This window comes from Argopecten irradians, chromosome 16 (assembly GCF_041381155.1).
Source record: "Argopecten irradians isolate NY chromosome 16, Ai_NY, whole genome shotgun sequence".
Lineage (NCBI taxonomy): Eukaryota > Metazoa > Mollusca > Bivalvia > Pectinida > Pectinidae > Argopecten > Argopecten irradians.
In genome coordinates, this window is record NC_091149.1 from 25146842 (window position 1) to 25168114 (window position 21273).

Genomic DNA, 21273 nt, shown 5'->3' on the forward strand with positions numbered 1-21273 from the left:
TATATATTCTAATAGAGCAGAGTGATTGAGTCAATTATTACTTAAAATTGTGATGCATTCACCAGTAAGTCAAATGAGTGGGCAGTTCTGTTTGTTCATATAATACAAGTGTGAGTATTAATGCATTTTCTGATAAAGGTTCGTGAATGCATGTACATGTACGTGGGAGTATGAGGGACAGCTTTTTTTTAAATTGCAATGATGAAAAACCTGAATAAAAAGAAAATAATAAAACAAAATTACGATAGGATTTTCAGTATCATCCGGTGACTTATTACACATTTTACACAGTTATATATTTCGGATCGAATATTCGTCGTGCACGTGGTGTTCCATACATTATATTACTTTAGCAAAGTGATAAATCGCAAGTTTTCACATTTTGCAGCTTTGAATTTGAGTATTGATAAGACTTTAAACTTAACATCTACTAAATAATCTGATAACACCCACATTGTTCTTGCAAATTTGATTCTACTTACAGAAATGAAAAGTTGTTTTGAACGTTCTCCTAAAGTATTTCATCCATTTAATATGCACTAAAATTAAGAATAAGTATGTTGGCATATAATGAATACCTTCAAATATCCAACAATGAATATGACTTGATGCAATTGACGTAACATTAGAGTTTATATATATTAAATATTTTTTCTTGAATGTTGATGTTTATTATAGTGTTATATAGTACATTGTATACCGGGGAAACCTGGCCTAAATATAACTTTTTAAAGCGTTAACAGGCTCTGAAATTACAACCTCTACGTTCGTGACAGAATATCATTTCCTCTTGAAACTTAAACGAACACTATAGGTCTATCAATTGAGCTTCACAACAGAAATCGATATGCGACAGTCACATAATGGTCGTAGTGATGGTTCTGACGCACCTTAATACTTCAGGAACCTCGGTTGATTTACAAACAAGTGTGGATTTTATTATCACTGACCGCTTTTGTCAAGCTTGTGTTTGAATTATAAACATATCATATAAATTGTTTAGCTCCACAACTTATGGTATCGTTTTAGTAATTAGTAGTTTCGCATAGAACATAATCAAAATAATTAACTTTCAAGCAAGTTAAAAAGTTATTGCAAAATAAGTGATTATCAAAAGCGAAACATTTCCATACACCCTTTCGCGCTTTTCTAGATTTAAAGCTGACAATGCAAGTTAAAATTATCAAAATCATTTTTTTTAAATAAGAATACTCGAATTTCAAGAATCGTTTATGAGACATTCCCCGGTTGAGGACAGCCATTTTTGTTTTACATTCCGACGACTCACCGACCCCTATATAAAGCGCGTGAATCGACACACGTGCGCTCATTCATGTACATATACACCTAGCAGTCCACAATATATATCACCTACAAGTAGGTAAACAAAACCCTCACCTGTAAAACTAAATGGGACTTGAAAACATATGAGCAAGAAAACATGTCAATTCCTCTAAGTTGTCATTTAGATGTTTCTCAAAATAAAATTTCAACGCAAGTGAATAGAAATCCAAACAATTATCCGTGACTATAGTACCTGACTCGAACGGGCGACAACTATCAAGGACACACACTTGTCGATGTACATGTACGTGTAAAACCTAGTGTATATTGAAGTGTTTTATTAGTTCGTAGAGGATATATGTTGGGGTATAGCTGACAACACATTCATCCATTACTTCAATGAAATATTTTCAGGTGAGTTCAGCGTTTATTTTCAATTTGACATTGTTATTTGCAATATCGGGGCATGTGTATCTGAGACAAGACATGTTTAGAATGACACACGTGTGTCAAGTGTCCCGTGCTTTATATAGGGGGTTGGCCAGTGAAGGTTACTAAGCAGAGTAAAAGAAAAATGGCTGCCACTTCCTAAGATACCGCACTGTCATAACTAGGGGAGTTCTCAGAAACAATTTTCGAAAAAAATATTTCGTTATCTTTTTTTAAAAAATTTCAAATGCATGTTTTTAACTTGCATTGTCAGCTTTAGGAAATTCGTGAAAGTACAGAATAGTTTGTTCAATTTATTTGAATTTATTGAAATAAAAACATTGTTGAAATTGAATATTTGCTTTGTCGTTCGTATAAACAATTACATTTTATGTTGATAGGGATTTCCAGTTTTCTTTAATCCATGAAACAAAGCTGTTACAGATCATTTTGATTTTACAATTTCACAATATTTGTTATCAATGACTGTCAATGCTCATGTGACCTAAAGCGTAAGCATAAAAGAATGAAAAAAATACTCTAGAAAAGTGCAATACACGTATAAATTTATGGTACCTTTTCACATTGTATGTCACATCTGGCTTATAAATGTATATTTTGTTATGGGGGTACTAGGGGTGTTACAGTTGACTTGAGACTTAATGTCGAAATAATGCTACCTAACGAAACAAGGCTATATTTGTCAATTATTCGCGTCATAATAGAAATAGAAACATAAACAATACTTTTTGTACGACACAGACTATTATAAGTAAACCAGTTTGGGGGTTGATCTAGACGATAGTCATTAGATCACTAAAACTTACATCATATCACAAAAAAACACCACTATTGACAACGACATTTACACAGAACATCAATGTCGGAAAACACGAGTTGTTGTAAACACAAATTCATTGCTTTATCAATGATGCCAAACAGGAAAAGGTCTGGACGTTGAATTCCCGACGGAATAGGAACGTACACCACCGCTTTTTAAACAAGGTGTCCACGCGGTCCAAGACGCGACAGTATATAACGAGATTTGCCTTGAACACTGTATGCGGTCGGTCTGTAGGGAGACCTTTGATGTGAAATCGTTAACGTTGACCTATGTAAAGTGATCGGGTCTGGCCCATGCGTCGGTATAACCATATCCTGACAACACGAAACGTAAATGCTGGTAACAGTGAATGACTGCAACAACTACCAATCTCTTTAGAGGCCACGAGATTCAATTGTCTTTGTAACCTTCGCATAGCGTGCACAAAGACATGAAGATAAGCCCTTGCAATTGGTATCCGATAATAATCTTGTTCTAAACATGGAAGTGTTTTCCTATCGCAATGTTAATTTTGGTTAGTTGATTGCTTAGATGGACGTCCTATTAACAGCCAGGGTCATCTAAGTACAGCCTCCCTATTCACGTGTTTGACGTGTGTCCGTGGTTTAGGAGACTGCAGTATGCCAGTGATGTAACTCTTTGTAAAAATGAAATGATTGCCCTTTTCATAATACTATCTCAATGAATTATGTCGCCACAAACACAAGACAAAGACAATTCACTCGGTCATAGTATAATGGCTATTTACCAACCAGTCGTCCCACTCCCTTCATGATGAGCGCCAAGGAAGGGAAAACAAATTATAGCTAAATTACACGCCACTACAGTGTATAAGCCATTAGACCATAATAATGAAAAAGTAAAAAAGGTAGCTTCTACCTACCATATCGACAGCAAAATAAACGATTACGTTATATCAAATGCAAGTGTAATAGTTAAATAAAATTGATAAAGGATTAGCTCTAAATACTTAAGTGTGTTAGTATAAAGAAAGGTTCAAAATCATCAGACTGTCCGGACCACAGAGGTTTAGTTTTATTATATTTACGTCTTATCAATAGTCATTATAGGATGACATCATATGTATGGGAAACTGAAGTATGAACATGTCTTCCTGTATGATGAAGTTCATGCCCTTTGTATAGTGCTATATCACTAAAGCATGGCGCCGATGATAATATACAACACATCTCACCCGGTCACGGTGGAATAAGTCGTCCCACTCCCCTAACGCTTAGCAGCGGTAGGGACTACCACTTTTATACAAACTATGGTGCGTCTCGGCCAGGAGTCAGTTTTCATAGCCTTCCTGAAAGGAGCACTATTTAGGGCCCCGCATCGAGATGCGGGTGCCCTATAGTAATCAGGTTGTCCGTCTGTCCGTCCGTCCGTCTGTCCGTTTTTTTTCTTTTGCACATTAATGATGGAAGGGAGTGGAGTATTTTCCCCATATTTTACATGATGATTCCCCATCCATCCTAGATCTGCTTGGTAATTTTTCAGGCTGAAATTAAATTAAAAAATCGGCCATCTTGGATTTTAACATTTAAAAAAATCACAATGTTGTTGCTCTTAACTGATAAACATTTTGTTATAACATTATGATGCAAAGTTGTTCAGAATTAAACAAGGAGTTGACTGTCCAAAGGTAAGGTCATGGGCCAAGGTTACTAAGTCAAAGGTCAAGGTCAAATTTAAAAAAATCATTTTCTCATGAACATTTTGCTACAACATTTATAATGAAGCAGAGTTGTTCAGAATTAAACAAGAAGTCAACTCACCAAAGTTTTGACGGCTTAATGCACTTTTACATGATTAAAATATTTGAGCAAGACCTTTATTCCCTTCCTTTCACATTTGTTATGTGTTTCTTCAGCAAACTATGAGGTTTACCTTGTTTAAAAGGGGTATTTGAGTTAATTGTATGCTCTTAATGTAATGTTAGCTTGGAATCAGGATTCAAGTTAAATACTTGGAAGACTTTTTCCAAAGAATTATAATAATGTACCATCATCGGTTTTCCAATTAATGTTGACATTAATTATTTATTAGCAACATATAGCTAACACGGAAGAATTCGTTGTCAAAATACTACTTTTCCACTTAAGCACGTCAGACACATAGCGGGGCCCTTTCTGACGTGTCAATGTTCTAGTTTGCTCTTAATCATAGCTTTTACATTTTGTTTGGATCACCAAACCATGGAAGCAAGAAAATAATAAAATGAATATATACACAGGATAGTTTGATTCAAGAGCGCTTTATTCGAAACCTAAAGTAATTTGATATAAGAGCAAACTTAAGTTGTGTCTTAAATATGCATTACTTACCTAGGAACATTACTTAATTAGTAACATAATTCAGATTTTTTTAAAGATTTAAAATTCTAGAAAATAATCCATTTCACAAAATAAAATGTAATTAAATCTGTTAAATGCCCCAACATGAATCTGAAAGTTGAATTGTTTTGATATAGAATTATGAGGAGACCCAGTATTACTCACCTGATTTTTAATGCCAAGTAATGTTCTGAATACAGGATTATTTTTTCTTTTCTGAACAATTTTACAGATTTTTGGTATTTACCTATAAGTTTCTTATTGGTTCCACTCTTTCTGCTCCAGGTGGTCAGGGCCAAAATTTATACAAATTATGTGCCTTCCCCGAACAATGTCACTGGCCAAATTTTATGACAATACATAAAGAACTCTATGGTAAGTAGCGATTTAAACGATTCCCTCTATTTTCCTATGGAGCTTAAACATTTATACATACAATTAGACAGTTAATAAATATAGCTAAGTGAAAAATGTTAACATTCAACAGATCAATGGAGTACAAGACGGGACACGAATGGCAAGACGGAAAAAGTATGATTAATACTTCAAAATTACATGGCAAAATAGCAAAATAATAATAAGTGATTAATGAGATAATTGGGAAATTATTTAAGGAACGTTACTAATTGTTGGGAGCAAGCTCTGGTCAGAAATACGTACAAGGTTTACAGAGTTGTGTCCCTTTCATAACGTTCAACAATTTTCTAGTGACATTTATGCGGCATGATATGTTGTATCATTCAACAAATTAAAGATAAATTATCTGTCTGTCGGCTGAGAGTATTTCTACAATGCATTTCATAGTATACACTTTGTAAATAATCATACACTTTCTGTAATTAGGTAGTGTTATATTGCCGGCTGAGTTATAGACATTGACACAGTATTACACATTTACAATGGTGTACATATATCTATGGAGCTAACAGCCTGTGGTTTAACACCCTCTTAGTAGCCAGGGTCATTTAAGGGCGAGATAGGTTAGCGTGTATGTGGCATAGTATAACCGGAGTATCTAGTAAACAATCCTGGCAACACGAGATTCATTCACGCGACAAGGAGGTGGAGAGCTTCATTGCTTGACCAAACATTACCTTTAAATACTATGTATTTTATACCTCAGTCTCCCACCCAGTCATGAAATAGCATGCTGCACGTCTCAATAAAAAACATGAACCTTGGCATGTCAGTAGCCAAGACCACTGAAATAATATTAAAAGCGGGAGCTATTGAAAAATGTTCCTCCCTCCGGTAATTTGAAGGCCGCCGATTGAATATGCGGAACTATGACAAGTAATGAGCAAACACGCTGAACTTTTTCATAAACTTGATTTGTTTGTTTGTTTGATTAATGTAACGTCCTCTTAACAGCCAGGGTCATGTAAGGACGGCCTCCCATGTGTGCAGTGTGTAGCGTGTGTGGAATGCGAAGTGCGTGTTTTGGAAGCCTGCGGTATGTTTATGTTGTGTCTTCTTGTATATAGTGGAACTATTGACCGTTTTATAGTGCTATATCACTGAAGCATGCCGCAAAAGAAGCAAAGCAACACACCCACAAGGTCACATTATACTGAGAACGGGCGAACCAGTCGTCCTACTCCCTGTTTGCTGAACGCTGAGCAGGAGTAGAAACTACCAATTCCATAGTTCCAAAGTAAATTTAAGGGGGAATCACTCCTTTTTTGCAATTATTTACACAATTAAGGTGTCGAAATAACATGTAAACTAATAATGAATTGTGATATGGTGGCATATTTCTTCCATCGAGTTAATTTAGGTCGACTTAGTGTAACTCAACTTTGACTAGATAGTTATGTCGACAAGTCGAGTTATAACATGACTTGTTGAGATATTTATGTCGGTAAGATGAGTTTTAACACGACAAGTCCACATATTCATATTGGAAAGTCGAGTTACACTATCGCGACTAACTATCGTGGATCTCGTCGTAATAAGGTAAGTCAATTTTCCAGGATGTAAGTCGACTTTCCGTAATGTAAATCGACTTGCCGACATAAATATCTCAACAACTCATGATATAACTCGACAGGTCGACTTAATTATCTCGGCAAAGTTACGTTACATAACTCGACCTAAAATAACACGATGGCAGAAATATGCCACCATAGTGATAATATCAGATTGCTTTTTGTAGAAACTGTAATTAAATCGACATCAAAACAACGTCTTAAAAACACACTTGCGCGAGCGCTCAACCAAAATGCCAAGAGTGAGGAGGTGTCAAGGGAGACGTTTAGGAAGAACAAAGTCAGTTAGGAAGTAGAGAAAAGATAAGATCCTAAATTTAGTCGCCTTTTACGATCATGCAATAGGGGCAGCCAGCGGGTACCTGGAGGTCAGTTACACTACACACACGCTGCACACCACATGACTAAAAGGCTGATGATAGGATGTTAATTCAATCAAATAAACAAATGTATTTTAGATTATAGTATGTGTAAAGGGTGATGCAATTTCAATACACACGATTTGCTTTTAATATGTTATTCGTTGCTTAAAATTACCAAAATGGTCCGAATTTTGGAAGTAAGTTAAAATTCATAGAAATACATATTACAAACCAAGAAGACACATGGTGATATACTCTTTCATTAATATTTTTACAGTATTTGTTATAATTTGTGTAACATGACTAAACATCAAAACCAACATTTGTTTACAGTGCATTGATTTTGTGTTTTTACTTATGCTTGATTATCATTGCTTACGTTACCAAAGCATGCAGTCTCAACCGATTCTATAAGAAACAGTAACAGGTAAAATTTCTCCCAAAAACAGGACATAACCTTACTTCTAAACCTTAACCATATATTGACCAGTTCTATTTGTAAAGGATTAATATAGGAATGGGAATCCGGGATATTCTGTTAATCAAAGTTCCATTAGAATCAGTAAGAGATATAACATCTAGTTATCGGTGTGTGAGTGTACTTAAAGGGTGTTGACGGATTCTGTCAACGGTGCTTGATAATTTAGCCATGTATTATGACATGACTCTACAAAATTATCATTATTATTTTAACATTCTATTTTTCAAGTTAAGAAGTGGCAATTTCAGTCATTTTGACAGCTTTGGTACCTGGTGGTCATAGTCCGGGGCCTTAGTGTGTGAAAAACGCTCCCGTGTGCATATCGTGAAGAAATATCAAGGCCTAAGGATACCACCGGGCATCAGAAAAACAATGCCTGGTTCCTTGAGGACGTCAGTGGTCAGTATGACGTCACAAAATTTCCCGATGACGCTATTACAAGATTAACAAAATAGCAGAGGGCCTGTATCGCTCGCCTGGGTTTTTTAATGTCTATCACAACGACTCTTACAAGAAGAAAAATCAGCAAAATTGACCCCACGATTTGTTTCATTTTGAATCTCAACCATTTAATGATGCTATATCCACAATAAAAATATATGCTATCAAACACATAGTTTCAGAGAGGGAGTAATGTATATGAAAAAAGTAACCTAATTGACCCTTTTGACCCCGGGACTAAGGCCCCGTGGGGTCAGCCCCATCATTTGTACAATCTTGAATCCACGCCCTATAATGATGCTACCATTGCATTATGAGTGTTATCCCATACTTCAAGTTTCAGAGAAGAAGTCGTTTATATGGAAATAGCCAAATTGACCCCCTTTGCCTCCGCACCTCAGGTCCCCAGGGGGTCAGTCCCATCATTTGTACAATTTTATATCCCCAACCTATAAGGACGCTACCATTGCATTATGAGTGCTATCCCATACTTAGTTTCAGAGAAGAAGTTAATAATTTAAATATGGAAATAGCCAAATTAACCCCTTTTGACCCCGCCCCCTCAGGCCCCAGGGGGTTCAGCCCCATCATTTGTACAATTTTAAATTTCTACCATATAAGGACTCTACCATTGCAATATGAGTGCTATCCCATACTTAGTTTCAGAGATGTTAAAAATGTAAATATGGAAATAGCCAAATTGACCCCACCCCTCAGGCCCACGGGGGTCAGCCCCATCATTTGTACAATTTTGAATCCCCATCCTATAAGGACGCTACCATTGCATTTCAATGCAGTGAAATGCGTTCAAGCGTCCGAAATGGGCTTTCCGATCGTTCAAACCACAAATCATGTGAATAGTATCAACCGGTCGTAAGCACGTTTATCGGCTCGGTAATAGTGTCAGTCAAATTGTGGACGGAGTTTAGTTAACATCGACAATCTAACTGAGGGCGGGACTTACTTGGTTACACATTCAAAAAGCATCCTGTGTGCCGGTAAAACCTCCGTTTGTCCGTCTCGCTTACTTCTTCGATGGCTTTCGCTATAGCAAGTTTTAAGTTTATTCCAGCTAGGTCCTGAAATCTCTCTTGAGTAAACATGTTTTTTTTTCTTATTTTAGCAAAACAGTTTTCCATAGGATTGAAATTTGGCGATTATAATGGGAAAATGTGTATTGGACTCTCTGCATACTAAATTATTGACGCAACACTCTCTCTGCATGGTTATGATGTATATTACAATTGTCAACTATCACGACGTCTCCTTGTTTAAATTGTGGACATCCCATATCTTGGCACGCGCTTCCTTCACCCCAGACATTCAAATATGTGTTCATATTTGAAACACCATTAACAAAATTAAAATGCAATAACCATTTCATCATATTTCCCTATTTCTACACACGCCTGTCCTTTCTTGGAATGACCATACGCTGGATTTGCTGCATGTTATGTTGTGTAAATCGGTCACACGATGGGCGGTTGATACGTTTGTACGTTAAATCCAATTCTCGCGTCATTGCCCTATATGTTGTGCTGTTGTGAACATTTCCCGACACAGGAGAATATTTACACAAATTCCTTTTATCCTCATTTCCTGTTATTGAAGGTGTATTGCGTTTTAAAAAAAAACTTTCAAGTTGAACTTCCGCTCCATTAAGTTTTGGATTCCCAGCTTTATGTCGAGCAGTCTCAGACATGCTTCCTTCAGATATATATTTTTTCCAAAATGTCCGAACGCTTTTTTCGTCAACCCTGAACATGTTCGCCACTTTCACGAGGAACATTTCCAGACTGACTATTGCCACCAAGTTCAATTATTTCTTGTATAATAAGGCTGCGGAGATCTTGGCTAATTCCTGTTCCATTATGATATTCTCTACCGTATTTGTTTTTTCGTGTTGCTATGATGAATTGTAGACTTAATTAATCCTCACTGATAAAAACGCGCCAAATGTTTACTATTTTTACTTATAAAGGGCTCCTGACTGATAAGGGGTTGAGTTTTTAAGCTTATATATAATTAGCAAAATGTACTGAAACTATACATTAAATACAATGTAATTTTGGAGCTTGTGTGTATTTTGAGCGTTTTAAATTGCAATGTATCTATCAATTATATAATGAATATAACAGTTATGACGCGAAGCTTAAAATATGATTTGACCTCTACCTGGCCCCAAATCATATCAACATTGAACATTTTTTGTACTTCTATTCCGCGAACCAATAAGAAGGCATCCGTTACATGTACCCCGCCAAATCCTATATCTACCCGCCAAATCAACCAAATATGTATTGGTCTCATACAAGTATCTACCCGCAAAATACTAGCAACATGGAAACATTGTTAATTTAAATCGAGTATGGAGTCGGCAAAAGAAAATTTAACATTCCGGACCAGGTATGTACATTTGAATAACTGAAATGCGATTTGCAAGGTCGAATCGAAAGTTTGAGAAACAAACTCTCTGGTTTACAATACCTAGATGACGAAAGTGTAGGGATCATGGCTGTAAGCGACACGTTTGTTACAGAAGCCTTTCGTTGTGCAAGACCTATATCGGGAACAGCAATGCGGAGACTGAAGTTAAACACTTTCGATGGAAAATCCCCTACACCTGCAGAAGTTTCTCATCCTCGTGATACATGTACAACCTGAAGTCGCTTAAACCTAGATCACTTACATTTCCCGACAGTGCAACGGACAAAGTTCAGGAATCAGTACATGTACATGTGACTGACACACCCGTTTCCAAAACTAACGTTTATAGATCGCCAAAAATGCGTCAAAATCTTGCATATCAAGTGAGTGGGTGCATATGGATTACGTGCTCTGGCAACGAGTGCGATCCACCCGAATATAGCAATGTTGGAAAAGCATTACCGTGGGGTAGTTCCAAAAGATTTGGACGGAGCGGCGAAATCGTTTTCTCATATCTTGAAAACTTATCGAAGTGTGAAGATTACCGAAACTCGTCCAAGTGAACTCCACCATACCTACACCCCCAACCCCCGGAAATACTACCGTCTCTATGAATCCGTATTTTGTTATTCCACAACACTTCTACCCAACACCAATGGCGTACATGATTCCGTCCGACGATCGCGACCCCTACAGCATCTACTTGCACGCCTATAGTAAATCTTCCATTCTCATTACACCTAATTCCTGTGTATCAGGCGCCTTCAACTACAGTGTGTACTAATGAAACTGAGTTACCGGTTCCATTGAAAAAGGAGACTTTGAAGGTACACGTATATGTATGTTAGCTACATGATAATTGTTTCTACAAAGTGATGGTGAACGTTGATCAGAACGATATCGAGTGCCTGAAATCAGTTTAATTGTGGTTTATTGATTATTTAACTTTATTTGATGCATTTACCTTACTAGTAAGTGAGGCAAACGATTTCTTAATTTACAATTTAACCGAGTGTTTTCAACATTGAAATTATAAACGTCAATTCTGCAACAGACTTGTGTTTTACTTATTAATTCAAATTTAAAATACATAGATCATTAAAATAGAAATTATTTGCTGCACGTGCAAGTTACAATGTTAACACACGGTAAGTTAGGTAAACGAAATCGTTAAAAAATGCATCACATGCCAAATAGTTACATATGTAAAGACGATATTTTATGTCCCAGATCCGAAAATCACTTGCATTGTTATACATTTATTTAGACCTAAACGTACATTCGTAAGTATATGTAGAGTGTTCCAGACTATATTTTATCTTCAATAGTATAATATGTTGTAATTAACAATGTATGATAGAGGTTGGGATGTCGAATTTGACTAAATATACATTATATGTGAATCAGTCAATATATCTTTCTATATATAATGTTATCTTCATGACGCGGTATACTGGTGGTCTGTACTTTATTCAGATTGTGGGATGTTGACCCCGTCCCTCATGCCCCTGGTTGGTCAGCCCCATCATTTATACAATTTTCAGTCATTTACCCATAAGGCTGCCACCAGTCAAATTTTGTTGAATTACGACCAGTGGTTATGGAGAAGATATCGATTGTTGACGGAAGGACGGACGGACGACGACAACGAACGGACACTAGACGCCACGGTATCGCATAAGCTCATATTGGTCTTTTCGGACCAGGTGATCTAAAAAGATAAATGAATGAATATTAATTATGAGATTTTAAAGGGACAATTCAGTCTAAGAGAATATTAAAATTTGTACATATATCGGAAAAAACGCAGCAATAATGGAATTCAGATCAGTCGGTTTTACTGTGATATGCCTGAAAGACCAAGGTGGAGACATGTGTGTGAAATGTTCAAACTCGCTCGCTGTCCGCCATTACAAACTGATCGAACTTCTTGTATGCCGAACCCTGTCCCTTGCTCGTAGAGTAATGCAACTTTTGTCTAAAACTGTTCAGATCGCTCTAACAGTAGTGTGTTTACCTTATTAGGTGAATTGTCTTGCCTAAAAATCATTTTATCACCTTCTCAGTGGTTATGCAGTTCATTTGTGACGTTCGTGACTTTGGCTCGGGTATAGGTACAGCGTCCATAGTGTACCTGCTTAATCGTATTGATCAACGATTTGATATTTCAGCGATATTAATTAAAATACTTAACAATGACGTGGAATTTGCCAATGTTTTACGTTTTATGTTTCACAAGAGATGTAGAACAATACATTAATGCTATATTTTGCTTCTTGGTTATGTAAAAGAATTAGCCTGAGTAAATTGTCTCTTTAAGTTACATTGAGTATGGTCTATCACTTTCGCTTTTTTTTGTCGTAGTGAAAAATGTTTTAGTGTTATACATATTTTTCTTTGTCTGAGTTTTTTAACTTTCTACTTTTACCACTTTTTGATAAAGTTGCAGCACAGGAAGTATTTTTTTATTATAAAAGTAAAAATAAAAACTTTTTTACGTGTACACGTGAAAAATAGGATCGAAAGATGCCGAATCATTCCGAACTCTTCCCAACATCGTCACCACAATCTCGAAGTACACGAGAGTTGTGAAATCAAGAGAAAACGTCAACAAGTTTTCATTAACAAAATATGTGTTCGACTTCCGCAGACTGGATATACAAAGAAAATAATGCTCGCACATTACAATATTTGATACAAACAATATTTTACGGCAATGTGTGAATTGGATGTTTCAAATACTCATTCTGTGTACATCTACCAGCATGATTTGCTCATATAAGCCACAAGGAAAACGTAAGCAAACACACGTGCGTTTACGCTATTTACCTGGCTCACCATGTGCAGGTCGTGTCGAATTGAACATAACGATGATTGAAGGCGCTTTATTCAAAACCAGGATTATATGATCCCTAGATTTCAGCTCTTTCATACGCCGACATATGCTTTTGGGGAGCTAAATTATCAAGTTACATGTCAAAGTTCAAATATTAAATGTTTAAGTGACAAATCGTTACAGTGAAATTAGCATGCAATATACCTTTAAGGCGAGCGGCATATCAAATTATTAAATGAGTTAAATAATTTCTTATTATCCACGATTGTATGACTATATTTATCCCATTACTAGTACTTATTGAAAAAATAGACTATACTTCCAATTTCGTGTCTATAGAAGAGTGGCGAAAACAGACTCAAATTTGATTTCACAATCGTGCGACGTCATATTTGAATATAATTTCACTATTACACGTGTCATCATAATAGTACGTGTTCTTACGATGTGTGTAACATGGCCGTATGATATTGCTGATGAGGCCAGTTATTATATAAGTATAAAATGTGTGCTGGAATAACGTACACGCAGGTAGCATTGTGAATATCTAATTCGACAATAAATCAAATGAAATAAAATATTGACATTTAATTATACTCATTCAAACAAAGCATCATGTTTCGAAAATCTGGGTGACTGTTTTACATAAAGCCTTTAATAAAACATATGTGATGTTGACATAGTCCGCTAAACCTGCCTATATTATTAGGCTTTTTTTAATTTTTCTTATGCCTAATTTATAGTCAGCGCTCGCGGTACCTCTTAAAAATGTGAAATCGTAGGCCAGATTTGGCCTACGCTACGTCAGCGGCATATTTCTAATATATCGTCCATGCAATGCCGGGAAAACGTACACATACCTTTATATTGGGATCTTATGTACTCCACTGCCCCCATGTTACATCCCATTTATGAAATTAAACAACTCTGCACAATGAAATACTTCCGAGACCCTTCTATTTCACACATTTGTAATGGCCGCCGTATACACATTTAGTAGAGCAAACTGTAGCCATTCAACTTCGCTTCCGGTTTTATTTTTTAAAAACCACGTGTACTTGAAAGATAAACAAAATGCTAGCCAGTTAGAGTTTTTATAGTGAAATTATGGTCGACATACGGGACATGTTGTCAAATATTCAAATTGAACACGACTATTGCTGGTAACGCATCACTTTCGCGATATTCACGTTGCATATAGATGTAGCATATACACGGTAGAATTTTGTTTATCTTTCAAGGAAAAAGAGTCTCCGGAATAGAGCGATTGAGTATAGTTGGTTTTAATTTTACTATTTTGTATCAAAAGTGCTTTTTTCTCAAAGAGATCATTCTTAATCGACCCTAGCTGTTAGGGCGCTAATCCAACCAACCAAATAATGCAGATTTGATCTCTTAACTGACCTTAGTCCATAAATGTGAAAAGAATGTACATGTATGAAAACCCTGGCCTTAATATATGAACAACTGTTGATATGTTTGTTGGATCTATCAATGTCCTGTTACGAGCCGGGTCATGTAATGACGGCCTCCCACTTATGCGGAATGCAGCGTTTATGAAGTCTGTGGTGCGTGTTTTTAGAGACTGTGGTTTGCTCCTGTTGCGTCTTTTTGTATAGCGGAAATGTTGCCCTGTTTATAGTGCTATATCACTGAAGTATGGTGCCGAATACACCAAGTAACACACCCCACCCGGTTACATTATACTGACAACGGGCGAACGATTGTTGATTGACGTTATACAAGTTAGATCTTTCTTTTGAAAGGACGTTTTATGTTAAGCCGGTTCTATTTAACGAAATGAATTTTCAAAGGAAGGCAGTCTTTACTTTTTAAAAAAGTATTAAGCGATATTTATTTTATTTTATACTTACCTTTCAAATGCCTAGACATGGGCCATTAAAAATATTAAGTTACTTGCCTGCATTATCCTCACAAATTTGTACGAGCATATCTGTCGGTCTGTTAGTTGACCCCTTGTTTGAGGTAAACCGACAGGTAGCGTTTATTGAACGTGATTAAATTTGTACTTCATAATGTTAGTTGAAAGCATACAACCCCATTATAAATGAGAATCGTATATCATTTGACTTAATTACTAATCCATTAAAGTCCATCACGTGATCAATCTCCTGTGATTCCAATCCGAACATTAAACAGTTTTATGTAATTATGCTTTATTCTGTTCGATCTAAGCAGGTGATTACTACCTTTTGTAGACATGTTTGTGTGCGCTGATAAACGCAAGTGCAAGTATTGATTAAGCGTTAAACTAATTAATTGCATTGATAATACTTCTATGTTATTTTGAACCATCAGTTCATGATATCCCACAGGAGTTCCGATGTTATCAGACTGAAGTTCTATGCCGACAAATAATTAATTGATCGGGCGATGTTAAACTGTCCATCGATATCACTCGTACATGTAATAGACGACCTAACGGATATAGAATCGCATTAAACTCAAAAGTTAATTTTAAAGAAACAAGGACATAGTCATTCAGATCCCCCGCCAATGGAGATATCAAAGCTGAAGTAAGTTTGATTGTGGAGATTTATGTGTATGAAAAAAAAACAGGAAAAAGGAAGTTGAGCTAAAGAAAGATGGAGTATAATATAAGTAGAGCGGGGCTGCAATTGTTGAATCAGGTATACAGCCTTGACATTTATATTAGACTATATACACAAAGATGGGTGGAGTTTTGCAAAGTAACATTTACCATTTACCATGATATTTTCAGCAATGTTTCCACGGTAACGGAAAAAGTGCAAAAAATGGAAACCTAAAAATAGCAAAAGGTACTACTAGACCATAAAAAGAATGTGTCTATGAAGATTCGTGGAAATATCTCTTCTGGCTTTAGAGTTATGCTCCGGAAATGAACCTGCTACAAAAATATGATATTTTCAGCAATGTTTCTATGGTTACAGAAAAAAGCACAAAAAGTGAAAACCTAAAAATAGCAAAAGGCACTACTAGACCATAAGAACAATGTGTCTATGACGTTTCATGGAAATATCTCTGCATGATTTAGAGTTGTGCTCCGGAAACGATTCTTACACAAAAATCTGCCATTTTCAGCAATGTTTCCATGGTTACAGAAAAAAGCACAAAAAGTGAAAACCTTAAAATAGCAAAAGGCACTACTACACCATAAGACTAATGTGCCTATGGAGTTTCGTGCATATATCTCAACCGGTTTTCCAGTTATGTTGCGGAAACGAACCTGGTACAAAAATATGATATTTTCAGCAATGTTTCCATGGTTACGGAAAAAGTGCAAAAAATGAAAACCTAAAAATATCAAAAGGCACTACTAGACCATAAGAACAATGTGTCTATGAAGTTTCATGGAAATATCTCTGCTGGTTTTAGAGTTGTGCTCCGGAAACGATTCTTACACAAAAATCTGCCATTTTCAGCAATGTTTCCATGGTTACAGAAAAAAGCACAACTAGAGCACTAGCCTAACATGTACAGAAAGTTTCATGCAGCCAAGTTGAATGGTTTTCGATTATAGCCCGGAATAGAAAGGAAACTTTAATAATATGGTATTTTTTAATAAATTTCCATGGTAACAGAAAAAGTATTGAAAATGGAAGGTTCCCATTAGAAAAATGCACAACTAGAGCACTAGCCTAACATGTACAGAAAGTTTCGTGTAGCCAAATTGAACGGTTTTTGAGTTATAGCCCGGAATAGAAAGGAAACTTTAATAATATGGTATTTTTGAATAAGTTTCCATGGTAACAGAAAAAGTATCGAAAATGAAAGGTTCCCATTAGCAAAAGGCACAACTAGAGCACTAGCCTAACATGTACAGAAAGTTTCGTGTAGCCAAGTTGAACGGTTTTCGAGTTATAGCCCGGAATAGAAAGGAAACTTTAATAATATGGTATTTTTTAATAAGTTTCCATGGTAACAGAAAAAGTATTGAAAATGGAAGGTTCCCATTAGAATAAGGCACAACTAGAGCACTAGCCTAACATGTACAGAAAGTTTCGTGTAGCCAAGTTGAACGGTTTTCGAGTTATAGCCCGGAATAGAAAGGAAACTTTAATAATATGGTATTTTTGAATAAGTTTCCATGGTAACAGAAAAAGTATCGAAAATGAAAGGTTCCCATTAGCAAAAGGCACAACTAGAGCACTAGCCCAACATGTACAGAAAGTTTCGTGTAGCCAAGTTGAACGGTTTAGGAGTTATAGCCCGGAAACGATACTCGGACGGACGGACGGACGGACAGAGCCCAAATCAATATCCCCCGCAAACGCGTTTCGCGGGGGATAATTACGATATAAACGAATCTAGTAAATCCAGAAAGACACCTTTGCAATGGCAATTACGAGATAGTTTCTTGAAGTGTTTCTGTTTTGCGTTTGGTATAATATATATGTAAACCCCTATTTGGTCCACGGAGTACCCCCTGGTTTCTTGGTTAGATAAGCGTCTTATTAACAGCCGCCAGGGTATTTGAGGACGACCTCCCGTCCATGCAGTGTTGTGTGTGTGGTTTGGGGTACTGCAGATGCATGGCTTCTCAGGAGGTCGAACACACCGAATTTGTAGTCCGAATGCATTGTTTGTTTGTTTGTTTGATTAATTAACGTCCTATTAACAGCTTTGTAAGGACAACCTCCCATGTATGCGGTGTTGCGTGTATGTTGTACTGGGTGCATGTTTTGGGAGACTGCGGTATATTCATGTTGTATCTTCTTATAGGGGTAGACCTCTACTACGGAAATCAGGGTAATACTAGCCAAAAACGATCGCGAACGGGAAGATATTGACTCAGCTAGAAAAACCAACAAGTCCGTGTCTTAAAGTTGTTTGATTATATTAATGTCCTTTTAACAGCCAGGGTCATATAAGGACGACTCCCATGTATGCTTTATGTTTCGTGTATTAAGTGTGTTGTGCATCTTATTGAAGCCTTCGGTATATTTGTGTTCCTGGAAAACGGAGAAGGGACACTAGAAGACAAACCAGAAGTCCATAATTATATGGACATATGTGTTACCAGTGCTGTAAACAGCAGTCTATATTGTAGACTAAAACAAGAACAAAACAAATCTAAATGTAAATTTTCATATTCATAAATCTTCTACAACACTGCGACACGGCAAACAATACATTGTGAAATACATTTATTTATGTTGGATATAAGAAATGATGCATGCTTTTTTGAACAAATATAAACCATCGGTTTACATCACCCAACTTAAAACTCAATGTTATCACATACCCACGGGGATTTTAACACTGGCCCAACGTTTGAAATATTCATAGGACACCATAATCCGGTATTCGTGGTTTTAAATTTCAGTGTTTCGTCTTAATAGGGATTTATTCTGACTGTATTTCTCAGGAGTGTACCTGCACAAGATCAATGGAACGACTCTCATCACGTCTTATTAAGACAAGCTTACATTTTCCAGGCTTAAAATGTTCCCTTGACTGCTCATGCCATTTGTTGCAATCGACACAAAACTTGGTTTGTAAAATTTGAAATGAGAGAACAAAACAGAACAGAACTCCCAAGCATGTTCAGTGTTCCTTGATACATATTGCATTTTGTTCGGATGCCTTTTTCACGTGTTATTATTTTGATCATTATTTTTATATATTCTAGGGTTTCGTCAAGACTATTCTTGGTTTAATAATTGCATAGGATAATTTATTTATGTAACATTTTAATGAAATTATACAAAACGACTAGACTGCAAGGTTATTAAAACGTATTTGTAAAGTGATGCAGTTTTGGCCCCTGACTTAGTGTGACTAACATTAACATTTAAGACGAAAACAAATCTGAATATGTATTTGAATTATACATAATTCTAAATCTTGCAGTTGATAAAGATGTATTTAAAATTATCTTTATATTTGTTCATGGCGTATAAAGTGTTTTCTATCGATTTGTTATTAAAAAAAGAATAATACACGACAAGACAATACCCACAATACATACAAAATAAATGGTAGAGCAAACTACCCAATGTGAGGGCCGATTTTTGGGATGACAAGCAAATTATTGGAATTTCCATCCCCCGCTTTCAGGACATATTGTAGATAAACATTATTGAGATTAGGTTTGGTTGAAACATGAAAAAACCTTAAGTCTTATTCAGAAGTAAGACGTTTAACTTTGATACCAAGTATGAAGAAAATCGGTTTAGATTTATTACAGTAATTGTAGGAAATGGCAGAAAATGACGTTTTTAGCAATTCAAAGGGCCATAACTCCGCTAAATAAGGTCCGTTGAAAGTTGCTATCGAATTTGGCCGAGTCATTAAGGCATTTAACCTTGTTACTAAGTTTGAAGAAAATCGGTTCACATTTGTTACACTTATTGTAGGTAATGGCAGAGAATGACGTTTTTAGTAATTCAAAGGGCCGTAACTCCGCTAAATAAGGTCCGTTGAAAATCGCTATCGAACTTGACCGAGTCCTTAAGGCATTTAACCTTGTTACTAAGTTTAAAGAAAATCAGTTTACATTTTTTACACTTATTGCACGGAAATGGCAGAAAATGACGTTTTTAGTAATTCAAAGGGCCATTACTCCGCTAAATAAAGTCCATCGACAGTCGCGCTCATATTTGGCCGAGCCCTTAATGCATTTAACTTATCACCAAGTTCGAAGAAATCGGTTTACTTTTGTTACAGTAATTGTACGGAAACGAAGTGTTACAGACAGACGGACAAACCTAAATTTATATTCCCCGTTTCGGAGATAGCAGGGGATAAAAATTAACATGAAGACCATATCACATCAACCTGATTGAAATACAGATCCTTATAACCACTCCATTCAATAGAGGGTCTGACAACATCCTGCAAGGGGTTATATTGGGATAACCTTTGTACCACTTGTACTTCAGATCCGATGCGTTTTTACACATTGCTTCATCAATTGATAACGCCATTTCGTCCCAGTACACATACACAATTAGCTTTGTTGTGCTGCATTGGCGAGATGAATTAGTATACGAAAATAATTCTTACAACATTTTCGTTCCTTTCAAGATTCTGGCAGCAATAATTTGATTGGCCAATTCAAAAGGTTATCTGGACATGACCCCTAATGGGATGTTGTCAGATCCTCAGGTTATCCAACGCAGTGATAATAATGATCTGTGCTTTAATCAGATTGGTATCACATATGTGGGTTTGTCAACTACATGTACATGGTAAACTATTATACTTTTAATACGTATCTGACCTCACCAGTTCCTTATTATGTTGATCCTTTTATATCTCTCATGGTAATTCATCGCTCATTGTCATCAAACAAAATATCATCACTATAAAATATTTCTCTATTTGTTAAAAGGCACGCTTCATCGAGTTCCCCGCGTACATAAATTCTCTAGGGCTCCGCAGAGTGCACAAGTTTGCCTTATAACAATGGCGGTTTTTTGTTCAATGTTATACATGTATGATGCAATTTGGAAATGCATAATCTGCCTATAATATACACAAAGCATTACCGTAATGAACAAAATATCAAGGTACATGTTTTGTATTACAATGAATTAATAACAATTGTTGTCAAGCTATTTATTTGGATCATTTTGAAATCTCTTTGACCTAATTAAAACAAGCACATTTATTTATTTAATTGTATGTGTAGGGAAGGAATATACAGTATTGCACACGATACATCACTTGACCAAGTTGATCTAAATGTAACAGCAGAGGAGAAAATGTAGCGGCCAGACCGGGATTCGAACCCGGATCCCTCCGAACACTAGCCTAGTGCTCTACCGACTGAGCTACCTGGTTACCGATGATCGACCCAGTTCAATCCCGACACACAAATAATAATGAGTTATT

At 36.2% G+C, this 21273-nt stretch overlaps 1 pseudogene; it reads right to left on the bottom strand.

Moving 5' to 3' along the window:
- Positions 1-9136: 9136 nt before the first annotated feature.
- Positions 9137-13461, bottom strand: LOC138310115 (uncharacterized; annotated as a pseudogene).
- Positions 13462-21273: the final 7812 nt, after the last annotated feature.